Source organism: Nicotiana tomentosiformis, chromosome 4 (genome assembly GCF_000390325.3).
Source record: "Nicotiana tomentosiformis chromosome 4, ASM39032v3, whole genome shotgun sequence".
In the NCBI taxonomy this organism is placed as follows: Eukaryota; Viridiplantae; Streptophyta; class Magnoliopsida; order Solanales; family Solanaceae; genus Nicotiana; species Nicotiana tomentosiformis.
This window is the reverse complement of record NC_090815.1, coordinates 45821246-45840321: the sequence shown is the minus strand read 5'-3', so window position 1 is coordinate 45840321 and position 19076 is coordinate 45821246.

The window sequence follows — 19076 nt, the reverse complement described above, 5'->3', positions numbered from 1 at the left end:
ACCCTATATCTGAAATAACGTCAGCTAGGGAGTGGAGACCCTATGTTGGTAAAGAAGACTAGGGAGTGGAGACCCTATGTCTGAAATAACATCAACTATGGCATGGAGACTCTATGTTGAAAACAAAAGACAAGGGAGTGGACACACTATGTCTAAAATAAATTTAACTATAGAGTGGAGACCCTACGTTGGAAAAGAGACTAGGGAGTGAAGACCCTATGTCTAAAATAAAATCAACTAGGGAGTTGAAACCCTAGTTGAATTTTTCCAACATAGGGTCTCCACTAGGGAGTGGAGACCCAATGTTGGAAAAGAAAACTAGAGAGTGGAGACTCTATGTCTAAAATAACATCAACTAGGGAGTAGAGACCCTATATTGGAAAAGAGACTAGGGAGTGGAGACCCTATGTCTAAAATAAAATCAACTAGGGAGTGGAGACCCAGTGTTGGAAAATAAGACTAGGGAGTGGAGACCCTATATCTGAAATAAAATCAACTAGGGAATGGAGTCCCTATGTTGAAAAAGAAGATTAGGGAGTGGAGACTCTAGGTCTGAAATAACGTCAACTAGGGAGTGGAGACCCTATGTATAAAATAACATCAACTAGGGAGTGGAGACCCTATGTTGGAAAAGAGTCTAGGGAGTGGAGACCCTATGTCTAAAATAACATCAACTAGGGAGTGGAGACCCTATGTCTAAAATAACATCGACTAGGGAGTGGAGACCCTATGTTAGAAAATATGACTAGGTAGGGGAGACCCTATGTCTAAAATAACATCAACTAGGGAGTAGAGACCCTATGTTGAAAAAAGAAGACTAGGGAGTGGAGAATATATGTCTAAAATAACGTCAACTAGCGAGTAGAGACCCTATGTTGGAAAAGAAGACAAGGGAGTGGAGACCCTATGACTAAAATAAAATCAACTAGGGAGTGGAGACCCTATGTTGAAAAAGTGACTAGGGAATGGAGACAATATGTCTGAAATAACATCAACTAGGGAGTGGAGACCCTATGTTGGAAAAGAAGACAATGGAGTAGAGACCTTATGTTTAAAATAACACCAACTAGGGAGTGGAAATCCTATGTTGTAAAAGAAGACAAGTGAGTGGAGACCCTATGTCTAAATAAAATAAACTAGGGAGTGGAGACCCTATGTTGGAAAACAGACTAGGGTGTGGAGACGCTATGTCTAAAATAAAATCAACTAGGAAGTGGAGACCCTATGTTGGAAAAGAGACTAGGGAGTGGAGACCCTATGTCTGAAATAAAATCAACTAGGGAGTGGAGGCCCTATGTTGGAAAAGAAGACAAGGGAGTGGAGACCATATGTCTGAAATAAAAATCAACTAGGGAGTGGAGACCCTATGTTGGAAAAGAAGACTAAGGAGTGGAGACCCTAAGTCTAAAATAACATCAACTAGGGAGTGTAGACCCTATGTTGGAAAAGAAGACTAGGTAGTGGAGACCCTATGTCTAAAATAACATCAACCAGGGAGTGGAGAACCTATATTGGAAAAGTGACTAGGGAGTGGAGACCCTACATCTAAAATAACATCAACTGGGGAGTGGAGACCCTATGTTGGAAAATATGACTAGGGAGTGGAGACCCTATGTCTGAAATAACATCAACTAGGGAGTGGAGGCCTTATGTTAAAAAAGAAGATTGGGGAGTGGAGACCCTATAGCTAAAATAAAATCGACTAGGGAGTAGAGAACCTATGTTGGAAAAGAAGACTAGGGAGTGGAGACCCTATGTCTAAAATAACATCAATTAGGGAGTGGAGACCCTATGTTGAAAAAGAAGACTAAGGAGTGGAGACCCTATATCTAAAATAACATCAACTATGGAGTGGAGACGCTATGTCTAAAATAAAATCAACTAGGGAGTGGAGACCCTATGTTGGAAAAGAGACTAAGGAGTGGAGACCCTATGTCTAAAATAACATCAACTAGGTAGTGGAGACCCTATGTTGAAAAAGAAGACTAGGGAGTGGAGACCCTATGTCTAAAATAAAATGAACTAGAGAGTGGAGACTCCATGTTTTAAAAAGAAACTTGGGAGTGGAGACCCTATGTCTAAAAAAACATCAACTAGGGAGTGGAGACCCTATGTCTAAAATAACATCAACTAGGGAGTGGAGACCCTATGTTGGAAAAGATGACTAGGTAGGGGAGATCCTATGTCTGAAATAAAATCAACTAGGGAGTGGAGACCCTATGTTGGAAAAGAAGACTAGGGAGTGGAGGCCCTATGTCTGAAATAAAATCAACTAGGGAGTGGAGACCCTATGTTGGAAAAGAAGACTAGGGAGTAGATACCCTAAGTCTAAAATAACATCAACTAGGGAGTGTAGACCCTATGTTGGAAAAGAAGACTAGGTAGTGGAGACCCTATGTCTAAAATAACATCAACCAGGGAGTGGAGAACCTATGTTGGAAAAGTGACTAGGGAGTGGAGACCCTACGTCTAAAATAACATCAACTGGGGAGTGGAGACCCTATGTTGGAAAATATGACTAGGGAGTGGAGACTTTATGTCTGAAAAAACATCAACTAGGGAGTGGAGACCCTATGTTAAAAAAGAAGACTGGGGAGTGGAGACCATATATCTAAAATAAAATCGACTAGGGAGTGGAGACGCTATGTCTAAAATAAAATCAACTAGGGAGCGGAGACCCTATGTTGGAAAAGAGACTAAGGAGTGGAGACCCTATGTCTAAAATAACATCAACTAGTTAGTGGAGACCCTATGTTGAAAAAGATGACTAGGGAGTGGAGACCCTATATCTAAAATAAAAAAAAAATAGAGAGTGGAGACTCCATGTTTTAAAAAGAAACTTGGGAGTGGGGACACTATGTCTGAAACAACGTCAACTAGGTAGTGGAGACCCTATGTTGGAAAAGAAGACTAGGGAGTGGAGACCCTATGTCTGAAATAAAATCAACTAGGGAGTGGAGACCCTATGTTGGAAAAGAAGACTAGGGAGTTGAGACCCTAAGTCTAAAATAACATCAACTAGGGAGTGTAGACCCTATGTTGGAAAAGAAGACTAGGTAGCGGAGATCCTATGTCTAAAATAACATCAACCAGGGAGTGAAGAACCTATGTTGGAAAAGTGACTAGGGAGTGGAGACCCTACATCTAAAATAACATCAACTTGGGAGTGGAGACCCTATGTTGGAAAATATAACTAGGGAGTGGAGACCCTATATCTGAAATAACATCAACTAAGGAGTGGAAACCCTATGTTGGAAAAGAAGACTAGTGAGTGGAGACCCTATGTCTAAAATAACATCAACTAGGGAGTGGAGACCCTATGTTGGAAAAGAAAACTAGACAGTGGAGACCCTATGTTTAAAATAACATCAACTAGGGAGTGGAGACCCTATGTTGAAAAAGAAGACTAGGTAGTGGAGACCCTATGTCTAAAATAACATCAACCAGGGAGTGGAGAACCTATATTGGAAAAGTGACTAGGGAGTGGAGACCCTACATCTAAAATAACATCAACTGGGGAGTGGAGACCCTATGTTGGAAAATATGACTAGGGAGTGGAGACCCTATGTCTGAAATAACATCAACTAGGGAGTGGAGGCCTTATGTTAAAAAAGAAGATTGGGGAGTGGAGGCCCTATAGCTAAAATAAAATCGACTAGGGAGTAGAGAACCTATGTTGGAAAAGAAGACTAGGGAGTGGAGACCCTATGTCTAAAATAACATCAATTAGGGAGTGGAGACCCTATGTTGAAAAAGAAGACTAAGGAGTGGAGACCCTATATCTAAAATAACATCAACTATGGAGTGGAGACGCTATGTCTAAAATAAAATCAACTAGGGAGTGGAGACCCTATGTTGGAAAAGAGACTAAGGAGTGGAGACCCTATGTCTAAAATAACATCAACTAGGTAGTGGAGACCCTATGTTGAAAAAGAAGACTAGGGAGTGGAGACCCTATGTCTAAAATAAAATGAACTAGAGAGTGGAGACTCCATGTTTTAAAAAGAAACTTGGGAGTGGAGACCCTATGTCTAAAAAAACATCAACTAGGGAGTGGAGACCCTATGTCTAAAATAACATCAACTAGGGAGTGGAGACCCTATGTTGGAAAAGATGACTAGGTAGGGGAGATCCTATGTCTGAAATAAAATCAACTAGGGAGTGGAGACCCTATGTTGGAAAAGAAGACTAGGGAGTGGAGACCCTATGTCTGAAATAAAATCAACTAGGGAGTGGAGACCCTATGTTGGAAAAGAAGACTAGGGAGTAGATACCCTAAGTCTAAAATAACATCAACTAGGGAGTGTAGACCCTATGTTGGAAAAGAAGACTAGGTAGTGGAGACCCTATGTCTAAAATAACATCAACCAGGGAGTGGAGAACCTATGTTGGAAAAGTGACTAGGGAGTGGAGACCCTACGTCTAAAATAACATCAACTGGGGAGTGGAGACCCTATGTTGGAAAATATGACTAGGGAGTGGAGACCTTATGTCTGAAAAAACATCAACTAGGGAGTGGAGACCCTATGTTAAAAAAGAAGACTGGGGAGTGGAGACCATATATCTAAAATAAAATCGACTAGGGAGTGGAGACGCTATGTCTAAAATAAAATCAACTAGGGAGCGGAGACCCTATGTTGGAAAAGAGACTAAGGAGTGGAGACCCTATGTCTAAAATAACATCAACTAGTTAGTGGAGACCCTATGTTGAAAAAGATGACTAGGGAGTGGAGACCCTATATCTAAAATAAAATGAAATAGAGAGTGGAGACTCCATGTTTTAAAAAGAAACTTGGGAGTGGGGACACTATGTCTGAAACAACGTCAACTAGGTAGTGGAGACCCTATGTTGGAAAAGAAGACTAGGGAGTGGAGACCCTATGTCTGAAATAAAATCAACTAGGGAGTGGAGACCCTATGTTGGAAAAGAAGACTAGGGAGTTGAGACCCTAAGTCTAAAATAACATCAACTAGGGAGTGTAGACCCTATGTTGGAAAAGAAGACTAGGTAGCGGAGATCCTATGTCTAAAATAACATCAACCAGGGAGTGAAGAACCTATGTTGGAAAAGTGACTAGGGAGTGGAGACCCTACATCTAAAATAACATCAACTTGGGAGTGGAGACCCTATGTTGGAAAATATAACTAGGGAGTGGAGACCCTATATCTGAAATAACATCAACTAAGGAGTGGAAACCCTATGTTGGAAAAGAAGACTAGTGAGTGGAGACCCTATGTCTAAAATAACATCAACTAGGGAGTGGAGACCCTATGTTGGAAAAGAAAACTAGACAGTGGAGACCCTATGTTTAAAATAACATCAACTAGGGAGTGGAGACCCTATGTTGAAAAAGAAGACTAGGGAGTGGAGACCCTATATCTAAAATAAAATCGACTAGGGAGTGGAGAACCTATGTTGGAAAAGAAGACTAGGGAGTGGAGACCCTATGTCTAAAATAACATCAACTAGGGAGTGGAGACCTTATGTTTAAAAAGAAGACTAAGGAGTGGAGACCCTATATCTAAAATAACATCAACTAGGGAGTGGAGACCCTATGTCTAAAATAACATCAACTAGGGAGTGGAGACACTATGTCTAAAATAATGTCAACTAGGGAGTGGAGACCCTTTGTTGGAAAAGAGACTAGGGAGTGGAAACCCTATGTCTAAAATAACATCAACTGCGGAGTGGAGACCCTATGTCTAAAATAACATCAACTAGGTAGTGGAGACCCTAAGTTGGAAAAGAAGACTAGGTAGTGGAGACCCTATGTCTGAAATAACATCAACTAGGGAGTGGAGACCCTATGTTGGAAAAGACGAATAGCGAGTGGAGACCCTATCATTAAAATAATATCAACTAGGGAGTGGAGACCCTATGTTGGAAAAGATACTAGGGAGTGGAGAACCGATGTCTAAAATAAAATCAACTAGGGAGAGGAGAACCTATGTTGGAAAAGAAGACAAGGGAGTGGAGACCCTATGTCTAAAATAACATCAACTGGGGAGTGGAGACCCTATGTTGGAAAATATGACTAGGGAGTGGAGACCCTACATCTGAAATAACATCAACTAGGGAGTGGAGACCCTATGTTAAAAAAGAAGACTGGGGAGTGGAGACACTATATCTAAAATAAAATCAATTAGGGAGTGTATACCCTATGTTGGAAAAGAAGACTAGGTAGTGGAGACCCTATGTCTAAAATAACATCAACTAGGGAGTGGAGACCCTATGTTGGAAAAGAAGACAAGGGAGTGGAGACCCTATGTCTAAAATAACATCAACTAGAGAGTGGAGACCCTATCTTGGAAAAAAGACTAGGGAGTGGAGACCCTATATCTGAAATAACGTCAACTAGGGAGTGGAGACCCTATGTTGGTAAAGAAGACTAGGGAGTGGAGACCCTATGTCTGAAATAACATCAACTATGGCGTGGAGACTCTATGTTGAAAACAAAAGACAAGGGAGTGGACACACTATGTCTAAAATAAATTTAACTATAGAGTGGAGACCCTACGATGGAAAAGAGACTAGGGAGTGGAGACCCTATGTCTAAAATAAAATCAACTAGGGAGTTGATACCCTAGTTGAATTTTTCCAACATAGGGTCTCCACTAGGGAGTGGAGACCCAATGTTGGAAAAGAAAACTAGAGAGTGGAGACTCTATGTCTAAAATAACATCAACTAGGGAGTAGAGACCCTATATTGGAAAAGAGACTAGGGAGTGGAGATCCTATGTCTAAAATAAAATCAACTAGGGAGTGGAGACCCTGTGTTGGAAAATAAGACTAGGGAGTGGAGACCCTATATCTGAAATAAAATCAACTAGGGAATGGAGTCCCTATGTTGAAAAAGAAGATTAGGGAGTGGAGACTCTATGTCTGAAATAATGTCAACTAGGGAGTGGAGACTCTATGTCTAAAATAACATCAACTAGGGAGTGGAGACCCTATGTTGGAAAAGAGTCTAGGGAGTGGAGAGCCTATGTCTAAAATAACATCAACTAGGGAGTGGAGACCCTATGTCTAAAATAACATCGACTAGGGAGTGGAGACCCTATGTTAGAAAAGATGACTAGGTAGGGGAGATCCTATGTCTAAAATAACATCAACTAGGGAGTGGAGATCCTATGTTGAAAAAAGAAGACTGAGAACATATGTCTAAAATAACGTCAACTAGCGAGTAGAGACCCTATGTTGGAAAAGAAGACAAGGGAGTGGAGACCCTATGACTAAAATAAAATCAACTAGGGAGTGGAGACCCTATGTTGAAAAAGTGACTAGGGAATGGAGACAATATGTCTGAAATAACATCAACTAGGGAGTGGAGACCCTATGTTGGAAAAGAAGACAATGGAGTAGAGACCTTATGTTTAAAATAACACCAACTAGGGAGTGGAAACCCTATGTTGTAAAAGAAGACAAGGGAGTGGAGACCCTATGTCTAAATAAAATAAACTAGGGAGTGGAGACCCTATGTTGGAAAACAGACTAGGTTGTGGAGACGCTATGTCTAAAATAAAATCAACTAGGAAGTGGAGACCCTATGTTGGAAAAGAGACTAGGGAGTGGAGACCCTATGTCTGAAATAAAATCAACTAGGGAGTGGAGGCCCTATGTTGGAAAAGAAGACTAGGGAGTGGAGACCATATGTCTGAAATAAAAATCAACTAGGGAGTGGAGACCCTAAGTCTAAAATAACATCAACTAGGGAGTGTAGACCCTATGTTGGAAAAGAAGACTAGGTAGTGGAGACCCTATGTCTAAAATAACATCAACCAGGGAGTGGAGAACCTATATTGGAAAAGTGACTAGGGAGTGGAGACCCTACATCTAAAATAACATCAACTGGGGAGTGGAGACCCTATGTTGGAAAATATGACTAGGGAGTGGAGACCCTATGTCTGAAATAACATCAACTAGGGAGTGGAGGCCCTATGTTAAAAAAGAAGACTGGGGAGTGGAGACCCTATATCTAAAATAAAATCGACTAGGGAGTAGAGAACCTATGTTGGAAAAGAAGACTAGGGAGTGGAGACCCTATATCTAAAATAACATCAACTAGGGAGTGGAGACCCTATGTTGAAAAAGAAGACTAAGGAGTGGAGACCCTATATCTAAAATAACATCAACTATGGAGTGGAGACGCTATGTCTAAAATAAAATCAACTAGGGAGTGGAGACCCTATGTTGGAAAAGAGACTAAGGAGTGGAGACCCTATGTCTAAAATAATATTAACTAGGTAGTGGAGACCCTATGTTGAAAAAGAAGACTAGGGAGTGGAGACCCTATGTCTAAAATAACATGAACTAGAGAGTGGAGACTCCATGTTTTAAAAAGAAACTTGGGAGTGGAGACCCTATGTCTAAAATAACATCAACTAGGGAGTGGAGACCCTATGTCTAAAATAACATCAACTAGGGAGTGGAGACCCTATGTTGGAAAAGATGACTAGGTAGGGGAGACCCTATGTCTGAAATAAAATCAACTAGGGAGTGGAGACCCTATGTTGGAAAAGAAGACTAGGGAGTGGAGACCCTATGTCTGAAATAAAATCAACTAGGGAGTGGAGACCCTATGTTGGAAAAGAAGACTAGGGAGTGGATACCCTAAGTCTAAAATAACATCAACTAGGGAGTGTAGACCCTATGTTGGAAAAGAAGACTAGGTAGTGGAGACCCTATGTCTAAAATAACATCAACCAGGGAGTGGAGAACCTATGTTGGAAAAGTGACTAGGGAGTGGAGACCCTACGTCTAAAATAACATCAACTGGGGAGTGGAGACCCTATGTTGTAAAATATGACTAGGGAGTGGAGACCCTATGTCTGAAATAACATCAACTAGGGAGTGGAGACCCTATGTTAAAAAAGAAGACTGGGGGGTGGAGACCCTATATCTAAAATAAAATCGACTAGGGAGTGGAGACGCTATGTCTAAAATAAAATCAACTAGGGAGCGGAGACCCTATGTTGGAAAAGAGACTAAGGAGTGGAGACCCTATGTCTAAAATAACATCAACTAGGTAGTGGAGACCCTATGTTGAAAAAGAAGACTAGGGAGTGGAGACCCTATATCTAAAATAAAATGAACTAGAGAGTGGAGACTCCATGTTTTAAAAAGAAACTTGGGAGTGGAGACACTATGTCTGAAACAACGTCAACTAGGTAGTGGAGACCCTATGTTGGAAAAGAAGACTAGGGAGTGGAGACCCTATGTCTGAAATAAAATCAACTAGGGAGTGGAGACCCTATGTTGGAAAAGAAGACTAGGGAGTTGAGACCCTAAGTCTAAAATAACATCAACTAGGGAGTGTAGACCCTATGTTGGAAAAGAAGACTAGGTAGCGGAGACCCTATGTCTAAAATAACATCAACCAGGGAGAGAAGAACCTATGTTGGAAAAGTGACTAGGGAGTGGAGACCCTACGTCTAAAATAACATCAACTTGGGAGTGGAGACCCTATGTTGGAAAATATAACTAGGGAGTGGAGACCCTATATCTGAAATATCATCAACTAAGGAGTGGAGACCCTATGTTGGAAAAGAAGACTAGTGAGTGGAGACCCTATGTCTAAAATAACATCAACTAGGGAGTGGAGACCCTATGTTGGAAAAGAAAACTAGACAGTGGAGACCCTATGTTTAAAATAACATCAACTAGGGAGTGGAGACCCTATGTTGAAAAAGAAGACTAGGGAGTGGAGACCCTATATCTAAAATAAAATCGACTAGGGAGTGGAGAACCTATGTTGGAAAAGAAGACTAGGGAGTGGAGACCCTATGTCTAAAATAACATCAACTAGGGAGTGGAGACCCTATGTTTAAAAAGAAGACTAAGGAGTGGAGACCCTATATCTAAAATAACATCAACTAGGGAGTGGAGACCCTATGTTGGAAAAGAGACTAAGGAGTGGAGACCCTATGTCTAAAATAACATCAACTAGGTAGTGGAGACCCTATGTTGAAAAAGAAGACTAGGGAGTGGAGACCCTATATCTAAAATAAAATGAACTAGAGAGTGGAGACTCCATGTTTTAAAAAGAAACTAGGGAGTGGAGGCCCTATGTTAAAAAAGAAGACTGGGGAGTGGAGACCCTATATCTAAAATAAAATCGACTAGGGAGTAGAGAACCTATGTTGGAAAAGAAGACTAGGGAGTGGAGACCCTATGTCTAAAATAACATCAACTAGGGAGTGGAGACCCTATGTTGAAAAAGAAGACTAAGGAGTGGAGACCCTATATCTAAAATAACATCAACTATGGAGTGGAGACGCTATGTCTAAAATAAAATCAACTCGGGAGTGGAGACCCTATGTTGGAAAAGAGACTAAGGAGTGGAGACCCTATGTCTAAAATAACATCAACTAGGTAGTGGAGACCCTATGTTGAAAAAGAAGACTAGGGAGTGGAGACCCTATGTCTAAAATAAAATGAACTAGAGAGTGGAGACTCCATGTTTTAAAAAGAAACTTGGGAGTGGAGACCCTATGTCTAAAATAACATCAACTAGGGAGTGGAGACCCTATGTCTAAAATAACATCAACTAGGGAGTGGAGACCCTATGTTGGAAAAGATGACTGGGTAGGGGAGACCCTATGTCTGAAATAAAATCAACTAGGGAGTGGAGACCCTATGTCTGAAATAAAATCAACTAGGGAGTGGAGACCCTATGTTGGAAAAGAAGACTAGGGAGTGGATACCCTAAGTCTAAAATAACATCAACTAGGGAGTGTAGACCCTATGTTGGAAAAGAAGACTAGGTAGTGGAGACCCTATGTCTAAAATAACATCAACCAGGGAGTGGAGAACCTATGTTGGAAAAGTGACTAGGGAGTGGAGACCCTACGTCAAAAATAACATCAACTGGGGAGCGGAGACCCTATGTTGGAAAATATGACTAGGGAGTGGAGACCCTATGTCTGGAATAACATCAACTAGGGAGTGGAGACCCTATGTTAAAAAAGAAGACTGGGGAGTGGAGACCCTATATCTAAAATAAAATCGACTAGGGAGTGGAGACGCTATGTCTAAAATAAAATCAACTAGGGAGCGGAGACCCTATGTTGGAAAAGAGACTAAGGAGTGGAGACCCTATGTCTAAAATAACATCAACTAGGTAGTGGAGACCCTATGTTGAAAAAGAAGACTAGGGAGTGGAGACCCTATATCTAAAATAAAATGAACTAGAGAGTGGAGACTCCATGTTTTAAAAAGAAACTTGGGAGTGGAGACACTATGTCTGAAACAACGTCAACTAGGTAGTGGAGACCCTATGTAGGAAAAGAAGACTAGGGAGTGGAGACCCTATGTCTGAAATAAAATCAACTAGGGAGTGGAGACCCTATGTTGGAAAAGAAGACTAGGGAGTTGAGACCCTAAGTCTAAAATAACATCAACTAGGGAGTGTAGACCCTATGTTGGAAAAGAAGACTAGGTAGCGGAGACCCTATGTCTAAAATAACATCAACCAGGGAGTGAAGAACCTATGTTGGAAAAGTGACTAGGGAGTGGAGACCCTACGTCTAAAATAACATCAACTTGGGAGTGGAGACCCTATGTTGGAAAATATAACTAGGGAGTGGAGACCCTATATCTGAAATAACATCAACTAAGGAGTGGAGACCCTATGTTGGAAAAGAAGACTAGTGAGTGGAGACCCTATGTCTAAAATAACATCAACTAGGGAGTGGAGACCCTATGTTGGAAAAGCAAACTAGACAGTGGAGACCCTATGTTTAAAATAACATCAACTAGGGAGTGGAGACCCTATGTTGAAAAAGAAGACTAGGGAGTGGAGAACCTATATCTAAAATAAAATCGACTAGGGAGTGGAGAACCTATATTGGAAAAGAAGACTAGGGAGTGGAGACCCTATGTCTAAAATAACATCAACTAGGGAGTGGAGACCCTATGTTTAAAAAGAAGACTAAGGAGTGGAGACCCTATATCTAAAATAACATCAACTAGGGAGTGGAGACCCTATGTTGGAAAAGAGACTAAGGAGTGGAGACCCTATGTCTAAAATAACATCAACTAGGTAGTGGAGACCCTATGTTGAAAAAGAAGACTAGGGAGTGGAGACCCTATATCTAAAATAAAATGAACTAGAGAGTGGAGACTCCATATTTTAAAAAGAAACTTGGGAGTGGAGACTTTATGTCTGAAACAACGTCAACTAGGTAGTGGAGACCCTATGTTGGAAAAGAAGACTAGGGAGTGGAGACCCTATGTCTGAAATAAAATCAACTAGGGAGTGGAGACCCTATGTTGGAAAAGAAGACTAGGGAGTTGAGACCCTAAGTCTAAAATAACATCAACTAGGGAGTGTAGACCATATGTTGGAAAAGAAGACTAGGTAGCGGAGACCCTATGTCTAAAATAACATCAACCAGGGAGTGAAGAACCTATGTTGGAAAAGTGACTAGGGAGTGGAGACCCTACGTCTAAAATAACATCAACTTGGGAGTGGAGACCCTATGTTGGAAAATATAACTAGGGAGTGGAGACCCTATATCTGAAATAACATCAACTAAGGAGTGGAGACCCTATGTTGGAAAAGAAGACTAGTGAGTGGAGACCCTATGTCTAAAATAACATCAACTAGGGAGTGGAGACTCTATGTTGAAAAAGAAAACTAGACAGTGGAGACCCTATGTTTAAAATAACATCAACTAGGGAGTGGAGACCCTATGTTGAAAAAGAAGACTAGGGAGTGGAGACCCTATATCTAAAATAAAATCGACTAGGGAGTGGAGAACCTATGTTGGAAAAGAAGACTAGGGAGTGGAGACCCTATGTCTAAAATAACATCAATTAGGGAGTGGAGACCCTATGTTTAAAAAGAAGACTAAGGAGTGGAGACCCTATATCTAAAATAACATCAACTAGGGAGTGGAGACCCTATGTCTAAAATAACATCAACTAGGGAGTGGAGACCCTATGTCTAAAAAAACGTCAACTAGGGAGTGGAGACCCTTTGTTGGAAAAGAGACTAGGGAGTGGAAATCCTATGTCTAAAATAACATCAACTGCGGAGTGGAGACCCTATGTCTAAAATAACATCAACTAGGTAGTGGAGACCCTAAGTTAGAAAAGATGACTAGGTAGTAGAGACCCTATGTCTGAAATAACATCAACTAGGGAGTGGAGACCCTATGTTGGAAAAGACGAATAGTGAGTGGAGACCCTATCTCTAAAATAATATCAACTAGGGAGTGGAGACCCTATGTTGGAAAAGAGACTAGGGAGTGGAGAACCGATGTCTAAAATAAAATCAACTAGGGAGAGGAGACCCTATGATGGAAAATAAGACTAGGGAGTGGAGACCCTATGTCTGAAATAAAATCAACTAGGGAGTGGAGACCCTATGTTGAAAAAGAAGACTAGGGAGTGGAGACTCTATGTCTGAAATAACGTCTACTAGGGAGTGGAAACCCTATGTCTAAAATAACATCAACTTGGGAATGGAGACCCTATGTTGGAAAAGAGTCTAGGGAGTGGAGACAATATGTTTGAAATAACATCAAGTAGGGAGTGGAGACCCTATGTCTAAAATAACATCAACCAGGGAGTGGAGACCCTATGTTGGAAAAGAAAACTAGAGAGTGGAGACCCTATGTCGAAAATAAAATCAACTCGGGAGTGGAGACCCTATGTTTATAAAGTGACTAGGGAATAGAGACAATATGTCTGAAATAACATCAAGTAGGGAGTGGAGACCCTATGTTGGAAAAGAAGACAATGGAGTGCATACCCTATGTTGGAAAAGAGACTAGGGAGTGGAGACCCTATGTCTAAAATAAAATAAACTAGGGAGTGGAGACCCTATGTTGGAAAATAGACTAGGGAGTGGAGACCCTATGTTGGAAAAGAGACTAGGGAGTGGAGACCCTATGTTGAAAAAGAGGACTAGGGAGTGGATACCCTATGTCTAAAATAGAATCAACTAGAGAGTGGAGACTCTATGTTGGAAAAGAGACTAGGTAGTGGAGATACTATGTCCGAAATAACATCAACTAGGGCGTGGAGACCATATGTTAGAAAAGAAGACTAGGGAGTGGAGACACTATGTCTGAAATAAAATCAACTAGGAAGTGGATACCCTATGTTGGAAAAGAAGACTAGGGAGTGGAGACCCTATGTCTAAAATAACATCAACTAGGGAGTAGAGACCCTATGTTGGAAAAGAAGACTAGGGAGTGGAGACCCTATGTCTAAAATAAAGTGAACTAGGGAGTGGAGACCCTATGTTGGAAAAGAGACTAGGGAGTGGAGACGCTATGTCTAAAATAAAATCAACCAGGGAGTGGAGAATCTATGTTGGAAAAGAGACTAGGGAGTGGAGACCCTACATCTAAAATAACATCAACTAGGGAGTGTAGACCCTATGTTGGAAAAGAAGACTAGGTAGTGGAGACCCTATGTCTAAAATAACATCAACCAGGGAGTGGAGAACCTATGTTGGAAAAGTGACTAGGGAGTGGAGACCCTACGTCAAAAATAACATCAACTGGGGAGCGGAGACCCTATGTTGGAAAATATGACTAGGGAGTGGAGACCCTATGTCTGGAATAACATCAACTAGGGAGTGGAGACCCTATGTTAAAAAAGAAGACTGGGGAGTGGAGACCCTATATCTAAAATAAAATCGACTAGGGAGTGGAGACGCTATGTCTAAAATAAAATCAACTAGGGAGCGGAGACCCTATGTTGGAAAAGAGACTAAGGAGTGGAGACCCTATGTCTAAAATAACATCAACTAGGTAGTGGAGACCCTATGTTGAAAAAGAAGACTAGGGAGTGGAGACCCTATATCTAAAATAAAATGAACTAGAGAGTGGAGACTCCATGTTTTAAAAAGAAACTTGGGAGTGGAGACACTATGTCTGAAACAACGTCAACTAGGTAGTGGAGACCCTATGTAGGAAAAGAAGACTAGGGAGTGGAGACCCTATGTCTGAAATAAAATCAACTAGGGAGTGGAGACCCTATGTTGGAAAAGAAGACTAGGGAGTTGAGACCCTAAGTCTAAAATAACATCAACTAGGGAGTGTAGACCCTATGTTGGAAAAGAAGACTAGGTAGCGGAGACCCTATGTCTAAAATAACATCAACCAGGGAGTGAAGAACCTATGTTGGAAAAGTGACTAGGGAGTGGAGACCCTACGTCTAAAATAACATCAACTTGGGAGTGGAGACCCTATGTTGGAAAATATAACTAGGGAGTGGAGACCCTATATCTGAAATAACATCAACTAAGGAGTGGAGACCCTATGTTGGAAAAGAAGACTAGTGAGTGGAGACCCTATGTCTAAAATAACATCAACTAGGGAGTGGAGACCCTATGTTGGAAAAGCAAACTAGACAGTGGAGACCCTATGTTTAAAATAACATCAACTAGGGAGTGGAGACCCTATGTTGAAAAAAAAGACTAGGGAGTGGAGAACCTATATCTAAAATAAAATCGACTAGGGAGTGGAGAACCTATATTGGAAAAGAAGACTAGGGAGTGGAGACCCTATGTCTAAAATAACATCAACTAGGGAGTGGAGACCCTATGTTTAAAAAGAAGACTAAGGAGTGGAGACCCTATATCTAAAATAACATCAACTAGGGAGTGGAGACCCTATGTTGGAAAAGAGACTAAGGAGTGGAGACCCTATGTCTAAAATAACATCAACTAGGTAGTGGAGACCCTATGTTGAAAAAGAAGACTAGGGAGTGGAGACCCTATATCTAAAATAAAATGAACTAGAGAGTGGAGACTCCATGTTTTAAAAAGAAACTTGGGAGTGGAGACACTATGTCTGAAACAACGTCAACTAGGTAGTGGAGACCCTATGTTGGAAAAGAAGACTAGGGAGTGGAGACCCTATGTCTGAAATAAAATCAACTAGGGAGTGGAGACCCTATGTTGGAAAAGAAGACTAGGGAGTTGAGACCCTAAGTCTAAAATAACATCAACTAGGGAGTGTAGACCATATGTTGGAAAAGAAGACTAGGTAGCGGAGACCCTATGTCTAAAATAACATCAACCAGGGAGTGAAGAATCTATGTTGGAAAAGTGACTAGGGAGTGGAGACCCTACGTCTAAAATAACATCAACTTGGGAGTGGAGACCCTATGTTGGAAAATATAACTAGGGAGTGGAGACCCTATATCTGAAATAACATCAACTAAGGAGTGGAGACCCTATGTTGGAAAAGAAGACTAGTGAGTGGAGACCCTATGTCTAAAATAACATCAACTAGGGAGTGGAGACTCTATGTTGAAAAAGAAAACTAGACAGTGGAGACCCTATGTTTAAAATAACATCAACTAGGGAGTGGAGACCCTATGTTGAAAAAGAAGACTAGGGAGTGGAGACCCTATATCTAAAATAAAATCGACTAGGGAGTGGAGAACCTATGTTGGAAAAGAAGACTAGGGAGTGGAGACCCTATGTCTAAAATAACATCAATTAGGGAGTGGAGACCCTATGTTTAAAAAGAAGACTAAGGAGTGGAGACCCTATATCTAAAATAACATCAACTAGGGAGTGGAGACCCTATGTCTAAAATAACATCAACTAGGGAGTGGAGACCCTATGTCTAAAAAAACGTCAACTAGGGAGTGGAGACCCTTTGTTGGAAAAGAGACTAGGGAGTGGAAATCCTATGTCTAAAATAACATCAACTGCGGAGTGGAGACCCTATGTCTAAAATAACATCAACTAGGTAGTGGAGACCCTAAGTTAGAAAAGATGACTAGGTAGTAGAGACCCTATGTCTGAAATAACATCAACTAGGGAGTGGAGACCCTATGTTGGAAAAGACGAATAGTGAGTGGAGACCCTATCTCTAAAATAATATCAACTAGGGAGTGGAGACCCTATGTTGGAAAAGAGACTAGGGAGTGGAGAACCGATGTCTAAAATAAAATCAACTAGGGAGAGGAGACCCTATGATGGAAAATTAGACTAGGGAGTGGAGACCCTATGTCTGAAATAAAATCAACTAGGGAGTGGAGACCCTATGTTGAAAAAGAAGACTAGGGAGTGGAGACTCTATGTCTGAAATAACGTCTACTAGGGAGTGGAAACCCTATGTCTAAAATAACATCAACTTGGGAATGGAGACCCTATGTTGGAAAAGAGTCTAGGGAGTGGAGACAATATGTTTGAAATAACATCAAGTAGGGAGTGGAGACCCTATGTCTAAAATAACATCAACCAGGGAGTGGAGACCCTATGTTGGAAAAGAAAACTAGAGAGTGGAGACCCTATGTCGAAAATAAAATCAACTCGGGAGTGGAGACCCTATGTTTATAAAGTGACTAGGGAATAGAGACAATATGTCTGAAATAACATCAAGTAGGGAGTGGAGACCCTATGTTGGAAAAGAAGACAATGGAGTGCATACCCTATGTTGGAAAAGAGACTAGGGAGTGGAGACCCTATGTCTAAAATAAAATAAACTAGGGAGTGGAGACCCTATGTTGGAAAATAGACTAGGGAGTGGAGACCCTATGTTGGAAAAGAGACTAGGGAGTGGAGACCCTATGTTGAAAAAGAGGACTAGGGAGTGGATACCCTATGTCTAAAATAGAATCAACTAGAGAGTGGAGACTCTATGTTGGAAAAGAGACTAGGTAGTGGAGATACTATGTCCGAAATAACATCAACTAGGGCGTGGAGACCATATGTTAGAAAAGAAGACTAGGGAGTGGAGACACTATGTCTGAAATAAAATCAACTAGGAAGTGGATACCCTATGTTGGAAAAGAAGACTAGGGAGTGGAGACCCTATGTCTAAAATAACATCAACTAGGGAGTAGAGACCCTATGTTGGAAAAGAAGACTAGGGAGTGGAGACCCTATGTCTAAAATAAAGTGAACTAGGGAGTGGAGACCCTATGTTGGAAAAGAGACTAGGGAGTGGAGACGCTATGTCTAAAATAAAATCAACCAGGGAGTGGAGAATCTATGTTGGAAAAGAGACTAGGGAGTGGAGACCCTACATCTAAAATAACATCAACTAGGGAGTGGAGACCCTATGTTGGAAATGATGACTAGGGAGTGGAGACCCTATGTCTAAAATAACATCAACTAGGCAGTGGAGACCCTATGTTGGAAAAGAAGACTAGTGAGTGGAGACCCTATGTTGAAAATAAAATCAACTAGAGAGTGGAGACCCTATGTTGGAAAAGAGACTAGGGAGTGGAGACCCTATGTCTGAAATACCATAGACTAGGGAGTGGAGACCTTTTGTTGGAAAAGAAGGCTAAGGAGTGGAGTCCCTTTATCTAAAATAACATCAACTAGGTAGTGGAGACCCTAGGTCTGAAATAAAATCAACTAGGGAGTGGAGACCCTAAGTTGGAAAAGAAGACTAGGGAGTGCAGATCCTATGTCTAAAATAACATCAACTAGGGAGTGGAGACCCTATGTTTAAAATAAAATCAACTAGAGAGTGGAGTCTCTATGTTGGAAAAGAGACTAGGGAGTGGAGAAACTATGTTTGAAATAACGTCAACTAGGTAGTGGAGACCCTATGTTGGAAAAGAAGACTAGGGAGTGGAGACACTATATCTGAAATAAAATCAACTCGGGAGTGGACACCCTATGTTGAAAAACAAGACTAAGGAGTGGAGACCCTATATCTAAAATAACATCAACTAGGGAGTGGAGACCCTATGTTGAAAAAAAAGACTAGGGAGTGGAGACCCTATGTCTAAAATAAAATCAACTAGAGAGTGGAGACTCTATGTTGGAAAAGAGACTAGGGATTGGAGACACTATGTCTGAAACAACGTCAACTAGGTAGTGGAGAACCTATGTTGGAAAAGAGACTAGGGAGTGGAGACCCTACATCTAAAATAACATCAACTAGGGAGTGGAGACCCTATGTTGGAAACGATGACTAGGGAGTGGAGACCCTATGTCTAAAATAACATCAACTAGGCAGTGGAGACCCTATGTTGGAAAAGAAGACTAGTGAGTGGAGACCCTATGTTGAAAATAAAATCAACTAGAGAGTGGAGACCCTATGTTGGAAAAGAGACTAGGGAGTGGAGACCCTATGTCTGAAATACC